Consider the following 19,827-nt stretch of genomic DNA (forward strand, 5'->3'; position numbering starts at 1 on the left):
TTATATCTTCAATATAAAAATGCAATTAATTAAAAAGCATTTTATTTAAAATACTTAATTAAAAATTAAAACTACATAATTCAAAATCCAAAAAAAATTGAAAACTGCATAATAAAAATTCTAAAAATTACTCCATAGTAAAAATTATTGCGGCTGTAGTGACTTATGAACGCCCATATAACGCTCGAGAGTGAATATAAGGAGATGTTGCGACTCCAATTGTTTTTGCTATTGGCTGAGAGAAAAAAAAATGGGACGTTACAAACTAGCTCCGAGCCCAAACCGGAGCTCGACCCCTCGGGCCTGAAACCTCCTCCTCACCAGGCTCGAATTGGCTGCTGCCGCCACTTGACGAGTAATTGCCACCCCCCGTGTGCTTCGTACGTTTTGAGTTCGAGCCTGAGGTCGACTGAACGGACCTTCGCCCCAAGTCGTGACATACTTGTCCGGGTGGTAGATTCTCATCGCCGACTTCAAAATGTCACACTTACTCATTCCGCTGCCGTACACCCTTTATTCATTTTAAGATGCCGACGTGAATTTTCAATCTCATCGGGCGAAATGAGCCCGAACCATGTTGGTTGTCCGTCAAGGAGTTCCTTCCGGCTTATGCGTGTTGTATCTCGCACAAACCTTATCCCAGAAAACCTACGGGTTTGTTGGGTTTTCACCATTTAAAGAACCATTTTGACTTAGCACGAGTTTTAAGAAATTGCTTGACTTTGTGAAGAAAAGTAAAGAGAGAAAATAAGTGGAATGGGAAACGCATTTTTGATATTAGTTTTATAATTGTGAGTGTAAAAAAGTTAATGGAATGTATAAAAAAAATGGACTAAAGTAAATGATTCTTTAAATCGTGGACACCTACAAATGACAAAAATGGTTCTTTAAGTTTTGGACAGAGTTATAATCTAAAATAAGAAGAAATGAGAATGAAATATAATGGAATGGTCATTCGTTGGGTAAAAGGAAAAGGAATGACTATTTTGATATGGAATAAAATGATAATTTAAAAGAAAAAAGAAATGGAATGGAAGTAAGGAATACCACTCCATTCCATTATATGAAAAGGCGTAAGAGTAGATGGATAGAATCTAAGACGCAAGCCTTGCCAAGACACCAACAATAGGGGCATTAGTGGAGGTGGAAGGCTCCGCTTGTGGATAATTGTCTCTGGTCGGGCCCACCTCAATCACGTTAGGGTTATCTGCTTCCTTGACGAACCACTCACTGAAACCTTCTTTACACCCGATGGCCCGTGGGTCTTGCTTGATCGTTCAACCCGTACCCGACCATGTAGCTCATATTATTCGGGTTGGATCCCCTGATATCTGGCCAAGCCCAGCAGATCGTTAGACCCGACATTGCCTCCTGGTGTTGGTTTTGTCATTAGGAACGCGGCGCTCGTGACGTACTGTAGATTGTTCCATGGGATGAACCACATAAGCCCTGCATCGCTCCTCTGCACCTTGATATTCCCTTTCAGCATGCACTTGCACATCAATTCTTCTGCTCCCTTCTTGTACTTTTCCAAATCCCTGTTTTTTTTCAATTTTCCTCGTAATATTTCCTGACAAGATAATTCAAATAATATAATACTCCCTCCCTCTGTCCCATTAGAAATGAAACGTTTGCTTTTTCACACATGTTTTGAAAAAATAATAATAAATAGTTGAAATGGAGAAAAAATAAAATAAAAAAGAGAATAATATAAAGGGGACTCTCTTCTACATTATTCTCTCTCTTACTTTAATTTTTCACCACTTTAGTTATTTATTATAATTTTTCCAAAACAAGTGCGCAAAAGCAAACGTTGCATATTTAATGGGACGGAGGGAGTAGTAAATTGTATTGTAACGCACATTTAAGTAGGTGGCTGGATTTGTAGTACCTTTGCAATAAGGACTTGAGCTCCAGCATACTTGTCGTCCCACGAAAACATGCTTCTGGTGCCACCTGAATTTGCGGATTTGATGAATTTAAGGTATTTGCTGTCTTTGGTCGCTTGCCTCAGCCACGCTGCAGCCCACAAAAGTTCGTCCTGTCATCACACGCCATTTCTCAGTAAATTAACGTCAATATAATGTCAACACAATGTGAACTAGTTGACGTTGGGCTGACATTTTTCTGTTGACATCAAATCTTGAAATCTAACAGTCCAGATCAAAGTTTGAAGTTTGTAGAAAATATACAGTTTGCATTTGATTACGTCAATATATTCATATACCTCGTAGCCGCTGCTTGTATAAAACTTCAAAGCTACAGGAATGCTATTTTGGTATGCGCCAGTGTGGTTCTTCGCAAACTCAAATAACTGTTAATCATATATATATATATATACACGAATCAGCATGCATCGCTAACGGCATCAATAAACAAAAAATTGAAAAAAAGAGAAAATCACAAATTAATCATACCTGTTTTGCATGTTTGATGAGCTGGGACGAATAATTGGAATTGGAGTGGCGGAAAACGATAGCCGCGGCCGCCAAAGCGGCCGCTGTCTCGCCAGCAAGGTCGGATCCGGGGTGCTGGTCATCAATCTTGTAAACATTTCTGGGCGTGGTCATGTCCTCGGGCCTCATCCAACAGGAGTGGTCGGAGCCACCATCTCCGACCTCTCCATATAGGACATCGGGCTTTGGATGGGTCTCAATTAAATAATCAGTGCCCCATTTAATGGCCTGCATAGCATGTGACATCTCATGCCGGGCCCTTAAATGCGGCCTAAATTCAACTACACTCCATGCCAGCATTGTCACCGTGTATGCCATCGGCAACCCGAATTTTACGTTGTCTCCAGCGTCGTAGTATCCTCCCACAAGATTCAACTGCATCAAATACATTTATACTTATTCTCGCTTTTACTTTACTATATATTAATTTTAATTATTTGTTTATTTTTTTTTAAAACGAATGCAAAAAGGAATTGACTTAACTTTTTTGAGAAAGATGAAGCACATATTATTATTTTGTAAGTTGAACAAATTAAATTTGGAAATTAAATATTACCCCATCGGCCTTGCCGTCGTTGAGGCTGGAATCTCCTCTCCACTTGACTCTCTGGTTAGAAGGCAACTTCCCTGACCTTTGTGCTTCAAAGAAGAGCAATGATTTAGTTAGGGCAGCTCCATAATCCAATGAAACCGAGTTTTGAATTTGAGCCAGAAATGAAAACCCAAAGGCTAAAAATAAGCACAACTTAGACATAGTTGCAATGTGGAAGATTTAGAGGGAATACTACCCCTTATTATACTAGTAGCTAGCAAGTTTGAAAAAGAAATTAAAAATTGAGATTGAATGTAATTTACCAGGGATTAAGGAGGTGCATTTCCCTTTAATGTTCTGTCTGGTACATTCTATTTTAATTGGGTAAAGCATTACAGATCATTAAGTACTTAATGAGGTGATTCACATTCTTTTAAATTTTTGACCCAGTATTTAGGACTGACCATTTTTAGACAAGAACATTTAATTGTGTATACTCCTATTCCTATATAAAAAGAGTATTCAATTCCAAATATATCTAAATAAGATTAATGATTTTTTACGAGTGTCATATGACTTGTCTATCTATAATTTATGGATACGGATGCAATTCCTGTTTTCGAGAATATAGCTGTAACATCCATGATTATGGATACGGATGCAATTCCTGTTTTCGAGAATATAGCTGTAACATCCATGACCAAAATATGCATCATTTTATATTTTGATGTATTATATTATTATTTGCATAATAAATAGTATATTAATCGGATGTTATAGAGACTAATAAACTGAAAATTTATCCATAATTAATTATGGATGATTTATACTCTTTGAATATTTTTAGCAAATGGGTAACTAAATGTGCATGTGACGTGTGAATGTGTGCATTTAATATGTACTAATAGGTCCTATTCTAATGCTTTTAGCACCCTAATCCAAAATCAAAACTAAATCTCCACCCTTGGATTTTAAAATGAGTGGATGAGATTAAAGCTCACAAAATCTCAATAAATACTAGACAAAATATCAACAAAAGGGTAATATCGTCATTATGTTATCATATGATAATTTTCGTGAGTGTTTTTTTATATCAACATTGTGTATTACAAATATCAACAATATGACATTGGAATATCAACACATTTTTATTGAGATTGGACATGCATAATATTGAGATTTTGCCTACAATATATTGAGATTTTTTGTTGCATTTGTTGAAAATAGCTGCTTATCAACATGTACGAAAATTGAAATATAATTTATCAAATTTCATCACCCGAACATCGTCGGAACATATGCAATTGAGATCTCGTTGGAATCCTTATTAAATTATCTTTAATTTGATATATTTTTTGCGAAAAAATAATTTAAATTGAGAGAGTTACGTAAATTTAAAGATTTGAGATGATTTTGAGGAGAGAGAAAGTAGTTAGTTATAATTACTACATATAGGATTTGACATTAATACCCTTTTAATTTAATTAATAATTATTTAAATTTAAAATATATTACACTTGGCATCATATTGACCACAAGATCTTCTAATCTAATGGTTGAAAATTGGTCTCAATTTGGGATTGGTAATTAGTTAGCAATTGATTACATCCCTGTACTAATATATATATATATAGAGGGATGTAATCAATTGCTAACTAATTATCAATCCCAAATTGAGACCAATTTTCAACCATTAGATTAGAAGATCTTGTGGTTAATATAATGCCAAGTGTAATATATTTTAAATTTAACTAATTATTAATTAAATAAAAAGGGTGTTAATGTCAAATCCTATATGTAGTAATTATAACTAACTACTTTCTCTCTCCTCAAAATCATCTCAAATCTTTAAATTTACGCAACTCTCTCAATTTAAATTATTTTTTCGCAAAAAATATATCAAATTAAAGATAATTTAATAAGGATTCCAACGAGATCTCAATTGCATATGTTCCGACGATGTTTGGGTGATGAAATTTGATAAATAATATTTCAATTTTCGTACATGTTGATAAGCAGTTTTTATCAACAAATGCAACAAAAAATCCCAATATATTGTAGGCAAAATCTCAATATTATTATGCATGTCCAATCTCAATAAAAATGTGTTGATATTTTCTTGTCCTTGTATTGATATTCTAATGTCATATTGTTGATATTTGTAATATATAATGTTGATATAAAAAAACACCCACGAAAATTATCATATGATAACATAATGACGATATTACCCTTTTGTCTACTATTTATTGAGATTTGTGAGCTTTAATCTCATCCACTCATTTTTAAATCCAATGGTAGAGATTTAGTCTTGATTTTGGATTAGGGTGCTATAAGCATTAGAATAGGACCCTATATATATATATATATATATATATATAGGTCCATGATCAATTGAGATTTTTTAGGCTAATTGAGAAATGAGATGCAATATCAGCCACTCATTTTTATTAAATGAGTGGTCCAGATTTTGCCACACAAAAAATATTTTTAGATTAATTTATTATGAAAGGGTAGAATAGTCATTTTGTGTATTAATTAGATTCTTCATCTTCACAAAAACTCCCAATCCCTCTCCCCGCCGCCCTCTACCATCTCCGGCGTCAAATCCCTAAAAGGCTAAAATCCAGGAACGGATCCCTCAAATTCATCGCCACCACCAACGCCGCGCCGCTGCCGCGCTCTGATTCTCTACCTCCTCCGCCAGCGCGGAACTCGTTCGTTGCCGCCTGCAGCAGCCTCCGATCCGATCTACTCAGCGAATTGCCTCCGATCTGCCACGCAGCAGCCTCCGTTCGCTGCGCATTTTCTCGTACTCGGCGAATTGCTCCTCCTCTGAATTGAGCAATTTCCTGCCTTTTTCTTCTTCAGCTTCTGCACCATCACGAGCGAATTGCTGAAATGGCGCGAGATGCGGCGGAGGCACCTCTGTATGAAGCGGTGAGTAGCTAAAACCTCTCAAATCATTCTCAATTAGTTATCCTTCTATGATGAATTTTCCGATCGGCTGTTGAATTTGATGAATTAATTGCAATCAAAAGATTAGGCCATTCTGTAGGAATTGTAAATCAATAAATTGTGTATTTTATCACGAAGTTTGGCTTTGCTGGTATATTCCTTTAGTTTTTGATTGCTTGTGTGTGTAATGTTAGTTTTTAATCGCAGAAGAGAAAAAGTGGAATGGAGGAAGAAGAAGAAAAGAAAATAGTTGTTAGTTTTTAATTGCAAGAATTGTTTTTGAGTTGTTGACACTTAGAGCTGCAATTCTTAATCTGCAACATGAGTTGAGCTTCTTTTGATTCTTTGAGCTGAATTTGGTTTTGCAATTTTTGGATATCTATTTTCAATTTTCATCACTCTATGTCTGTATTAACCAGCCATGGTTAGGTTGTCTAGAAAGAGAGAGAGAGAGAAAATTGGGGGAAATTCCAATTTTCACAAGTTCGTTGACATTAATTATATAGGTCGTTGACATGAATTATATAGTTCGTTGACATAATAACGTTTGTTGTTGATATAAATTATATGTAAATCATTGTTGTTGACACAAATAATATGTCGTTGACATGAAAATATTTGTTGTTGACATTGATTATTTGTAAAATTTTGCTGTTGACATAATAGTTGACATAAATAAAGTTTGTTGTTCACATCGTAGTTGACATAAATAAAGTTTGTTGTTGACATCGTAGTTGACATAAATAACGTTTGATGTTGACACCGTAGTTGACATAAATAACGTTTGCTGTTGACATCGTAGTTGACATCGCGCGAGTTGTTGACATTCAATATTTTCGGTATTGATATGTGAATAGTAAGTGTTATTTGTTAGTTGTTGACATTTTAATACGAGTTGTTGACATTCGATATTCTCGGTATTGATATGTGAATTGTAAATGTTATTTGTTAGTTGTTGACATTCGATATTCTCGGTATTGATATGTGAATTGTAAATGTTATTTGTTAGTTGTTGACATTCGATATTCTCGGTATTGATATGTGAATTGTAAGTGTTATTTGTTAGTTGTTGACATTTTAATACAAGTTGTTGACATTCGATATTCTCGGTATTGATATGTGAATAGTAAGGGTTATTTGTTAGTTGTTGACATTTTCATACGAGTTGTTGACATTCGATATTCTCGGTATTGATATGTGAATTATAAGTGTTATTTGTTAGTTGTTGACATTTTAATAAGTGTTATTTTATTGAATGTTGAAGATTTGAATATTTGAAGATTTGAATGTTGAAGATTTGAAGATTTGAATGTTAAAGATTTGAAGATATGAATGTTGAAGATTTGAAGATTTAAATGTTGAAGAGATTTGAAGAATGTTGAAGATTTGAAGATTTGAATGTTGAAGATTTGAAGATTTGAATATTTGAATGTTGAAGATTTGAAGACTTTGTAGCTAGAATTTTAGAGAGGATTTTAGAAAATGATTTCAAACACAATTTAATGAAATTTATATATATATATATATAGGGTCTTGTTAGGTTGAGATTATTTAGCTAAATTGAGAAATGAGATGCAATAAGGGCCACTAATCCACAAGATTAACAAAATGTCAACAAATACCACATTATGTCAACAAGGGGGTATAATTGTCTTTTCATTAAATTGTGTTTGAAATCATTTTCTAAAATCCTCTCTAAAATTCTAGCTACAAAGTCTTCAAATCTTCAACATTCAAATATTCAAATCTTCAAATCTTCAACATTCAAATCTTCAAATCTTCAAATCTTCAAATCTCCAACATTCAAATCTTCAATATTCATATCTTCAAATCTTCAAATCTTCAACATTCAAATCTTCAAATCTTCAACATTCATATCTTCAAATCTTCAAATCTTCAACATTCATATCTTCAAATCTTCAACATTCAAATATTCAAATCTTCGAATCTTCAAATCTTCAACATTCAAATTTTCAAATCTCTTCAATATTCAAATCATCAAATCTTCAAATCATCAAATCTTCAACATTCAATAAAATAACACTTATAATTCACATATCAATAGTGAGAATATCGAATGTCAACAACAAACATTATTTATGTCAACTACAATGTCAACAACAAACTTTATTTATGTCAACTACGATGTCAACAACAACTTTATTTATGTCAACTATTATGTCAACAACAAATATTTTCATGTCAACGACGTATATTATTTATGTCAACAGCAATGTTTTACTTATAACTCATGTCAACAATAATGTTTTACATATAATTTATGTCAACAACATTTTTCATAAAATTTATACCAACGATCTATATAATTCATGTCAACAACAAACGTTATTATGTCAACGAGTTATATAATTCATGTAAAAATAAACATTTTCATGTCAACAACTTATATAATTTATGTCAACAATACTATTTTAGGCAATATCACAAACACCTTATCTACACAACTCAAAAATTCCAGCAACATAATCGAATTAAAAACTGCATCCATATATTTCACAAATTTCATCGTACAATTAAACACACGCAAATTTAAATCTACAAATATTGACAAACACCAAACCCAGCATGGCTTCGAACAAATACACAAAAAATACAAGCTAAACTCAACCCTTCTCACCATCACCCACAGCTCCATCTCATCCACAACTCCCACACCTTCCACAACATGACTCTCCACATCTTTCTCCACCACCAATCACACTATTTCTATTCAATTTTTACAGTGAACAAACACTTCATTTATTGCTCAACATATGAACACAACAATCACTTATTATCTCTTTGCATCATCAACAATCATATACACAATAATTAATGTCAACCACAAATATTTTCATGTCAACAACCTATATTATTTATGTCAACAATAACGTTTTACGCATATCAACAACAATGTTTTACATATAATTCATGTCAACAACATTTTTCATAAAATTTGTGTCAACGACTTATATAATTCATGTCAACAACAAACGTTATTATGTCAACGAGCAAATGCAAGTGATTTACGAAGCAGATTTGAGAGGCATAAATCGAATTAAATAAAAAATAGCAAGATCTGTGCTGAAGTCGCGAGATAAAAGCGAAATTCAGCATTGAAATGAGCAGAAATCAGTATTTTCAGATTTTTTCCCAAATGTTCAAGCATTTTGATAAAAACAGCGAAAATCGTGAAGATGAACCTCAAAATAGTCGACTTTTACATAGAGCTCCGGCGAAAAAACAGAGGTAGCAATTTCTCTCACTAAAAATCAGTTCACATCCAACACAATTGATAATGCAAAGCTTAATATCTCCAAATCCATACTCGAATCAACAATTAAGCTTCCGGCGAAGCGACGGCGTGAGAAGCGAAGCTGTTCGGAGCTTCGTACAGCAGGAGCGGCGAAGCGCGGTGAACAGCGGCGGCGTTAAACCGCGCGCGCGAGAGAGAGAGGGCTGGTCTGGAGGCGTCGAAGATTTTCCTTTGATTGTATTTCGAGGATTTCCTTCGGATTGGATCCGGCGGAGCTAGATTTGTCTTCAGAATTCGGCCACCTCGCCTCCTCCTCTTCCCGCCACCGTCCACATCATGATCCTGTTAGAGTTTGTATACTAGAAATCACGTTTCGAGTGATTGAATACTGTAAAACTCTTATTTTATTTTCCAATAAATAAAACAGATTATTTTTGTCATAATGTTGTTATGTTTTACATTTAATGGATGTTAATGCATGTTTAAATATATAAGTTAACTTAACAAAGTCTAAGTCTTTTGTTTTAGTAGACCGGTTGTGGGCGTCGTCCACTTTAATGTAATACGGTCAGTTCTAAATAAAGAAAAAGATGAATTTCACAACCTAGATGGAATTTGACTACCCATCGAGAAAGGTTGCAATGTCAGTCCGCATATTTCTAAGCCTTACTGAAATAAGATGACATTGGTGTGGTATAGCACTGAACGGATCTAACAGCAAGACTTGCCTTAGGCTATCTACTGAAAGGCGAGGTCTTGATAAATATTTATTTCTTAATCAATGTAGGTTAGCATTGAGCATACGGTATTGATTATGCATTACTTTGACTTATCAAATGGTGCGGGTTTTTCGTAACCCAATGATCCTGATATATTGGGTAGTGGTGATCAATATCTAGCGGTGCTAGGATTGCTATTATATTGAATCGTGCACGAGCTGAGTCTCGTTTGATAATGTCCTCAAGAGGAGCGCAAAACGAGGTTTTATTATTCGGAACCTAGCTAGTTGGAGTGTGATTACTCTATGAATAATAAATAAGTGTTTCATGCTAAGTCCACTCTTGGAATTAATAAGAAGTTAATTAATTAAGTCAATAGCAGACATTAATTAATTAATGGACATTTTAATCTTAAGCACGGGAAATGAAAGTTAAACGGAAACCCGGATTACTTATAATTTCGGATTTGGATGGGGAGAGTTCAATATTACTTCTGTAGTGGCTGCTCGTAATATTCCAATTATAACTTATATTAAATTGTGGGTTCAATTTAATTAGTAAAAAGTAAATTGGATGAGCCCATATCCAAAACCTTCCATAGATCCCTGTCTGGGCCCAAAAGGAACTTAATATAAATAGGAAAATAAAGGAGACAGAAATAACACAATTCAGATTAGTGTAATTTTCGAAAATTATAGCTCCTAGCTGTAGAGATTTTCGAAATCCCCTCCTATTCCAAAAAGGATTTCTTCTGTCTTCTTTATTTAAGTCCTAGTATTCTAGTAAGATCAGCCCACACTGATATTGGGATACAGTTCGGGAACCAGAGAGAAGATTTGTGGTTTAGTACTCAAAGCATCACGTGGAGAAGAAGCTAGCCATCTTCAATTCTTTGGAGAATTAATTAGGTATTTTTCTGCTCCGTAGAAAAGCATGTTTTAGGTTTTCAATATTCTTAAAGCATGATTAATTCAAGTTATGAGCATGATACATGTGATAATTACGCGAATAGCTTTTGTCTAAATAATCTGCTAAATAGATCTGATTATTATGTGATTGTTATTTATGCACCCGCTTCCGCTGCCGGTTCCATCAGATCCTCCGCCTTCGCCGCGCCGATCTCTATCTCCAGTTTCGCCTTCTCCGCATCGTCTTCTCCGAGCTTCGATTTCAGCTCGCAGATATGCTCAATTCAACACAAATTCAAAAATTGAAGCTCAGTTTTCCCTGCCGCCGTCCAGATCCTGATCGTCCGCCTCCGCCGCGCCGATCTTGATCTCCAGTTTCGCCTTCTCCGCATCGTCTTCTCCGAGCTTCGATTTCAGCTCGCGGATCTGCTCAATTCAACACAAATTCAAAAACTGAAGCTAAGGTTCGTGAGATTGAGATCTTCGTGTAATTGAGAAGAGGATGAACCTAAACCCCTTTCCTAACTAAAACATGGAATTACTATTCTACCCTTTCATAATAAATTAATCTAAAATTATTTTTTATGTGGCAAAATCTGGACCACTCATTTAATAAAAATGAGTGGCTGATATTGCATCTCATTTCTCAATTAGCATAAAAAATCTCAATTGATCACAATCCTATTAATATATATATATATATATATATATATATATATATAGGGGGAGTGTTATATTGCTAACTCAATACCTAATTGCTAACTACAATTAAATAATAGCCATTAGATATTCAAATTAAGGGCCTAGATCATCAACCAAGAAATATCAATACGATAAAAAAAAACGTCAATAAAACCATAGGATTAATTCCATAAAATATCAATAGGGGTATTAATGTCAATTAACTACATGTTTAGTTATAACTAACTTTTAAAAGAAATCCCAAAACTTTAAATTCATATAACATATATCAAATTAAAGATAATTTTATAAGGATTCCAACGATATCATATATATATGCATATGTTCCGACGTCAAAATTTGAAAAAAAAATTCAAAAATTTTTCAATTTTTTCGTAAAGCAGAAATATCAATATATTATATAAAATATGTCAATTTAATACATATAGAATGTCAATATAAGCAATGGGTTAACATTCTTAAAGCATCGTGTTGACATTCTCAAAACATTGTGTTGATATTTACGAAACACTATACTTACATTTTCATCTAAAACTTTAATTTGGCGTTTTTTTTAATCTTTTTTTATTTTATTAATAAAAACAAAAATTACTACCTCCGTCCCCCAAAATTTGCTACACTTTGACTCGACACGGGTTTTAAGAAATGTAATGGAAAGTGAGTTGAAAAAGTTGGTGGGATGTGAGTCCTACTTTTAAAGTATTAGTTTTATAATAAAATGTGAGTAGGAATGAGTTAGTGGATTATGGGGTCCACTACCAAAAATGGTAAAAGTGAAGTGTATCAAATTTTCAGGGACAGTGGTAGTAACTTTTTCCTCTTTCTTACTTTACTCTCTCTTGCTTTATTCACTTTTTACTTTATTCTCTCTACCTTTTTCTCTTTCTTACTTTTTTATCTATTTATTTAACGGGAGCGGATCCTCTGCTGTTTTATAAATCACAGCACCACATGCCGTGCATTAAACGCAGAATGTATTGAATAAAACGCTGAGTACTCCATTTCTTTCATTTTCGTTTCTTTTGCCTTATATTTACCTTTGGCCAATTAATAATTAAAAACTCATTTCTTCCACCTGGCCCCACCACACCGTTCCATATCCAATTAATAGTAGTAAGTATGTAAAACTTTTTATAAAAGTTGTTTTCAATTTTTTTAACTACTAAAAACTACTGGTAATTAGAATCCCATATACCATGATTATACTGTTTCTTTTATCACAAAAATTTCATCATTTACACTTTAATTACTACTCCCTCCGTCCCGGCTAAGATGACACATTGCTTAGCCGGCACGGGATTTTAGGAGTGATTGGTTAAAGTGTTTAATTAGAGAGAGAAGGTGGGTATAGGTATTAAAGTAGAGAGACGAAGAAAGATGAATATTTTAATAGGAGTGAGAAAAAGTGGTTGAGTGTATTAATTGGAGAGAGAAAGTTACCAAAAAAGGAAATGTGTCATCTTAGTTGGGACAAACTAAAAAGGAAAACGTGTCATCTTAAGCGGGACGGAGGGAGTACAATTTTATCATGTAAAAATTGTTACTTTCTCCGTCCATTATTTGGAGTCCTATTTCTTGGTAGCACAAGTTTTATGAAATATTAAGAAAAGTAAGTGGAAAAAAATTGATAGAATAGAAGTCCTACTTGTATATATTAATTTTAAATGAAAGTTGAGTGGAATGTGAGACCTTATTAATATTATTTATGATAAAAGTGAACCGGAACTTCTATTCGCGGATGGACTAAAATAAAAAAATAGGTGACCACAATCTTTGTGGGACAGAGGGAGTATTTCTTACGTATAAAATACTCCCTCCGTCCCAAGATAAGTGACCACAAACTTTTTGGCACGGAATTTAAGGAAATGAGGTTTTGTTAGTAAAGTGGAAAATAGATAAAGTAATAGAGTTAATAAAGTAGAGATAAAAAGTAAGAGAGATAATGCCAAAAAAGGAAATGCGTCAGTTATATTGGGACGTCCCAAAAAGGAATATGAGTCACTTATCTTGGGACGGAGAGAGTAGTAATTTTTTTTTCGTATGAGCTACTTTTATAATACTCCCTTCATTCCACAAAAGATGTCATACTTGTGGGACGATACGAGATTTTAGGAGGTTTTATTTTGTGTGTTAAATGGGGAGAAAAATATAATTTTTATATTAATGTGAGAGTAAACTTTTCCAAAATTAGAAATGTGATATCTTTTATGGGACAAACTAAAAAGGAAAATGTGACATCTATTATAAGACGGAAGGAATAGTATATATGTTTTAATACATTTAATAACTATTCCATGAAGTATTATTGCAATATACAAAATATATTAATATAAAGGAAATATTATTATAAAGAAATATTATTCAGCATAAAAATAATTACTTAATATATTCATAATATTTTTAAATACTAAAACATAATATATGTAAATATCAATAAAACAAATCAGTATTTAGTTGTTAGTGATAAAAGAAATGGAAAACAACTTTTGCTATTGAGAGAGATATGGAACGGTGTGGTGGGGCCAGGTGGAAGAAATGAGTTTTTAATTATTAATTGGCCAAAGGTAAGGCAAAAGAAACGAAATTGAATGAAATGGAGTACTCAGCGTTTCATTCAATACACTCTGCGTTTAATGCACAGCATGCGGTGCTGTGATTTGTAAAACAGCAGAGGATCCGCTCCCTTATTTAACACACTCAACATTCATTTCTTAAACTCCGTGCCAAAAAGTTTCGTCTCAACTATGAGGGAACGGAGGGAGTATGTGTTAAATTGGAGTGAATATTTGAATTATACGATGTGATACTGATATGATATGTGTTTAATTATGATGATGGAGATATATGCTTGCTGCAATAATTAGTATATTAAATTGGAATTATTTTGTGAAATGTGATATGGATATGTGATTGATGCAATGAATATGTGATTTGTGCAATGGATAAATAAAAGTGCAATTGATATATTTTATATGGCATTAGAAGTACTTGAATAATTGGATTAAAGATGATATGTGACAGTCTTGCTCTGGGTTCTACGGGTCATATTCAATGATAATGGACCTACAGGTCAAAGAAAATGTGCAAAGAGGGGCCTTCGTGGAAAGGTCAAATCAAAGAGGGGTCTTCGTGGAAAGGTCAAATAATTAAAAGGGACCTTCGGGTCGTATACAATGGAAATCCCGGGCAAGTACCAGGCTTGACCAGTCACAGAATAATAAACTGAACAGAGTGGCATATGCATATCTATATGGAATCATTTTTTTATTTTGTTGATTATTTGTTATATATATTGGTTAAAGAATATAATTGATTGTTTGGGCTGTAGAATTAAAGGTAAGATTTATATACACTGAGTTGTGGCTCATATAAACCACTAATATTTTTCAGGAATAAGATATCAGTGACGTTTTTGATTGACGTGGGTCATAGGAACTCAACATGTTATCGGGGTCAGCGGCTGACGCGTTTTGACAACCTTCTCCTCCTCATCATTTTTGCATGTAGATAAATGTATAGTATACAGAGTGGTGAGAGAGTCTCACTACCGTTTAGAATGTTTTGAAATATGTACTTGATAAATATTGATTTTTGAAATTATATAATATGTGTGTTTTTTTTAAATTTGAATTTATTTATAGTAAGTGCATAAGTCATAAGGGTTGGAGTGTGACAGTTTAAGTGGTATCAGAGCGGGGATAGAATCCTGCTGGGACATAGTATCCATGTATATTATATATACATAACATTTTGGTTATAAGTTTCATTTGCATTTGTATTATCATGAATATATGTCACTGAGGAGAGAAGGGTCAGCCGCCCTGCATCATCAATTAGTTGTAGAAACATCTCATATACATGTTGCATCATATGGGGATTATCCAGGCTTTTAGAACAAAGAGTGCATGGACCAGTGATGATGTAACAGCCCGACATTTCTAGGGTATAATAAATGCGGCGACTGCTACTTAGGCGAACTTAAATGCAACAAGAACAGAGACTAGGGTTTCAATTAAAGAGATTTACCGAGTATTTAATGAAGATCAAGGCAAAAGTCAATGGCTAACTCACGAGAATCAAGACTTAATAGATTAGGCTCAAAAGTAAAAGGTTTAGCATAATTCCAACAAGACGCAATAATTCCCCTCATTCCAAAACAAAAATTAAGTTCACCATAACCAAAAATAATAAGTTTCAAAAATATTCAGCGGAAGCATATCAAGAGAAAGCGGAGCCATGTATGAAGACACGACTACACTTATAGTTTCAAACATCCATTCTATTCGAATCAATCTTCTCAACACCACCGACCGCCCATCGCCGCTCAACCTGCACATAGGGAAAACACATGCAGGGCTGAGTATTTTAAACATACTCAGTGGACTCATGCCAAAATATTTTATAGTTATGCCACCCTTACCATAGTGAACTCGAAGTTTGCATTTATTTAAAGATAAGCATCGAGTATCACAAAATATATATCATGGACTGGCCAGTCAAATAATACCTCCCATTTTCTCATCAATCATCATTTCATAGTGCGACGAAAGTGTGGCCACACTTTCGCCCATGAGATCGGCCGACTAGCAAGGACGGCTCCCGATCTCCAGTGTACACTAGCCTGATAGGGTTTGCAGCCCTACTCAGACCCGAATTCGTTTTTATAGCCACTGTAGCCTAATGGAGCGTACTCACAATCTAGGCATCAGGCACACACAATATCCAAAATAATTTATAGGCATGGCATAACAGTTCAATCCACCCTTATTTCTCCAACATCATAAATTTGCATATAGAAGAGAGTTTAGAATAAAGCCCACCTCGATTTCTTTCGAGTTCAACAAAAATGCACTTCTTCTTGATATCCCACCGGGAATGCGAACTATCACCTTTAGTTCATATTTTTCAAATAAGTCTCAAATCATGGATTAAAATTATGCATGATCTCACGTTTCCCTTTTCCCTTCGATTATTTCCAAAATCAACAATCAGAATCAAAGTACGATTATCATATCGTTTTTATTCACACAACAATTCCAGATTTATCATCAATTCGTGTCACGCATGAGTGCTTTTCTACACACAACACACGCACACATACCACACACATGTGCACGCCTACCGAGGCATGCACATACACACACACACTCTCGGCCACACACACACACTCACATCCATGCATCCAAATTCACCGATTAATTTCCCCTTCACTCGTTCTAAATGCACGTGGACTCAGAAATACCGATTAATCGGTAGAGGAAGAAAAGATTAATAGTAGAAGTACCTTTTCTTGCAAAAACAAACGGTAGAAACAAGTAGAATCTTGATTCTTCAATGAATTCTTGAATTGCAGCTTCAATTCTTCTCCAAAAGATGAAGAATTAATGGAGAAAGTAGAAGAAAAATTTGAGAGAGTGGGAGAAAGAGAGAGACCGAAAATTGGGAGAGTGGGGGACGGTTTCTGTAGTGCTAGGGTTTTGATTTCTCTCCTCTTATTTATAGAGTGCAAGATATACTCCAATAATTAAATAAATAAAGATTTGGAAGAGATATGGAAGATTTGTTTGTTGAAGTGGCCGAATATTTGAGGAGTAATAATAGGGAATTCGAATTCTAGGCTATTAATTTAGCCTATGATTTAATTTGAATATTTCACGGAGTAGAATAAAATATCACGGAGCAATAAAAATAATAATAGATTTCCCAATTTAAAAAGGAAAAGTGGCGTGTGATATCCAATTCCTTCAAGGAATTTAATATAAATCCTAATTTAATTAGGATACGGTAAGATCTTCTTAGATTTGGCAAGATATGCTAGGATATTTGAATTTAATTATGGAAGAGAATCAATAAGGGATCAAATAATAGAATAAAATAATCCCTTCTCCCATAATAAGGGAATTTCGAAAATCCCTCTAGGCCATTCATAGGTTTCGAAATTTTCATCAATTAAAATAGGAATAATCGGACTTTGGATTTAATTTGGATAATTATCCCAAGCAATAATTAAATCCAAGAAAAATAGGATTTCTTTCCAATAAATAGGAGGGTCGAAAATTCCACATGATTAAATAAAATGCTCCTATTTAATTCTCACTTATCCCTTAGGAAAATAATTCACCACCAATATTATTTCTTCCCACATCACAATATCCACATTTTCGAAAATCATCTCCACTTCACATTTTCAAACGACTTTGACCATTCCACGGCCACGTCATATTTTCCACAATATTGACTATTCAATAGCCACGTCACATATTCAACAAGTTGACCATTTAACTCAAACTCAACTCCAAATCGCAATTAGGTCACATAGAATATTGCAATAAATCACTCATCATTTAATTCCACATATATCATAGCATTAAAAGCATTTAATGCAAAAAATTTTCCACGTCACAAAAATTAGGGTTCGAAAAAGCGGGGCGTTACAGATGAGGTAAAGAGGTAGAAAATTTAAAGAGCTTGAGTAGAAGTTGTTGATTTTATGGGATTAATCTGACTGAGGCTGAGATATAGTTAAAAGTGATAGAACCGGTGTTCAATCAGATGAGCTGTATGTCAGAAGAAGGTTTTGATTATAGGGTATCTCTTCTTTGATGCTATACTTACTCTTGGTGGGAAACATTCCCACAAGCTATGATACAACCTCTGGTATTCTGTTCAGACGATTTTTCTAGAGAACCCAATGCTAAATATATGCAAAGAAGTGTATTGTGATAAGAAGCAGAGAAGGTTTTGTCTTTAATCAAGGAACTATGTTTGTTGATTATGAGCTGGAATTATTTCAATATACACGGTTTTCTAGAGAACGTGTTGCGAGTTAATTCAATTGAGCTGCCGACGGATATTGATTCTCTTATTCATAAACAAGTTTTGACATTATTATGGGTATAGATTGGTTTTCACTTCATCGAACCCAAGGTAGCTTGTCAAGCAAAAGAAATGGTAGTATAATCATCGAGACGGGATCGAGTGATATTCTACGGTAATCAATATATTGTTCCAGGTTTTCTTATATTATCTAGATCGGTTTTTTGATTTATTGGCAGTGCGGATTTATCTGGATTTTCACCTTATCAGGAGACATATTTCTCTATTGAGCACAAAATTTATTATTATTTCTACTTATCAACCGTCTTTCTTAGAGTTTCAAGAATTTAAGAATCAGTTACAAGAGTTGTCTGGTAGGAGATTTATATGACCATGTGTTTCATCTTGGAGTGCACCAATATCATATTTGAAGAAGAAAGACTGTACATTGCGACTTTATATACACTATTGAATGTCGAAATCAAGTGAAATATTCATTACCGAGAATCGAAGACTTGTTTGATCAGTTTCAAGGTACACAACAAGTGTTTTTCGAATATGAATCTTTGATCAAGATACCATCAGTTGAAGATAGCTAAAGAAAATATTGCAGAGACAACATTTCGAACTCAATACAGTCATTATGAGTTTTGCTTATGCATTTTGAATCAATAAATGCACCTATAATTTTTATGCCATCGATGAGCAGAGTCTCTCAACCATTACTGGAACGGTTAGTAGTTCGTCTTATTGGTGACTTGCTTGTATATTCATGTGTATGTTAATCACTTACGGTCAGTATTTCAAGTTCGGCGAGATGAACAACTCTATGCTACGTTGAGTAAAGGTGAGTTTTTGCTAGAACATGTGGTATTGTTGGGACACGTGGTGTCAAGTCGTGGAATAGAAGTGGATCTACAAAAGATTGAACTGGTTTTCAACTGGAAATGTTTCTCGATTATTATTCAATTGATAATGAAGTTAGTACAACAGAATTCTTCTTTTATATGGAGTGAAACATATCAAAAGAGTTTTAATGAGTGGAAGCATCGGTTGAATATGTCACCTATTTTGGTTATCTCCGCAGGTACAAGATATTATGTTATTTATAGTGATGCGCTATAGTGATGCGCTGAAACATGGATTTGGTTATCTTTGACTTAATGGAAAGTTTATTGCTTATGTGTCGTAACAATCGCAAGTACATGGAGTTTCTTATTCTATTCAAAATCTGTTATTAGCGACATTATTTTGCTTTGAATATTTGGCATCACTATCTACAGGAACGCTTATATGGTATTCTAGTATCTTATATATTGACAGAGATCTATGATTTACTATCTCGGTCTTGATAAAGTCTTTTTGTGAGTTTCACCTCAGAAAGGAGTCATGCGATTTGAGCAAAAAGGTAAGTTGGGTCCTCATTATATTGAACCGTGAGATATTGTTGAATGAGTTGAACCATTGGCGTATAGGTTAA

At 34.0% G+C, this 19,827-nt stretch overlaps 1 pseudogene; it reads right to left on the reverse strand.

The window, feature by feature from the left end:
- Window positions 1-20: 20 nt before the first annotated feature.
- On the reverse strand, window positions 21-3,210 carry LOC125189786 (endoglucanase 13-like; annotated as a pseudogene).
- Window positions 3,211-19,827: the final 16,617 nt, after the last annotated feature.

The sequence above is a fragment of the Salvia hispanica genome, chromosome 5 (genome assembly GCF_029641045.1).
Source record: "Salvia hispanica isolate PSC_SH4W2 chromosome 5, Shi_PSC_v1, whole genome shotgun sequence".
Classification (NCBI taxonomy): Eukaryota; Viridiplantae; Streptophyta; class Magnoliopsida; order Lamiales; family Lamiaceae; genus Salvia; species Salvia hispanica.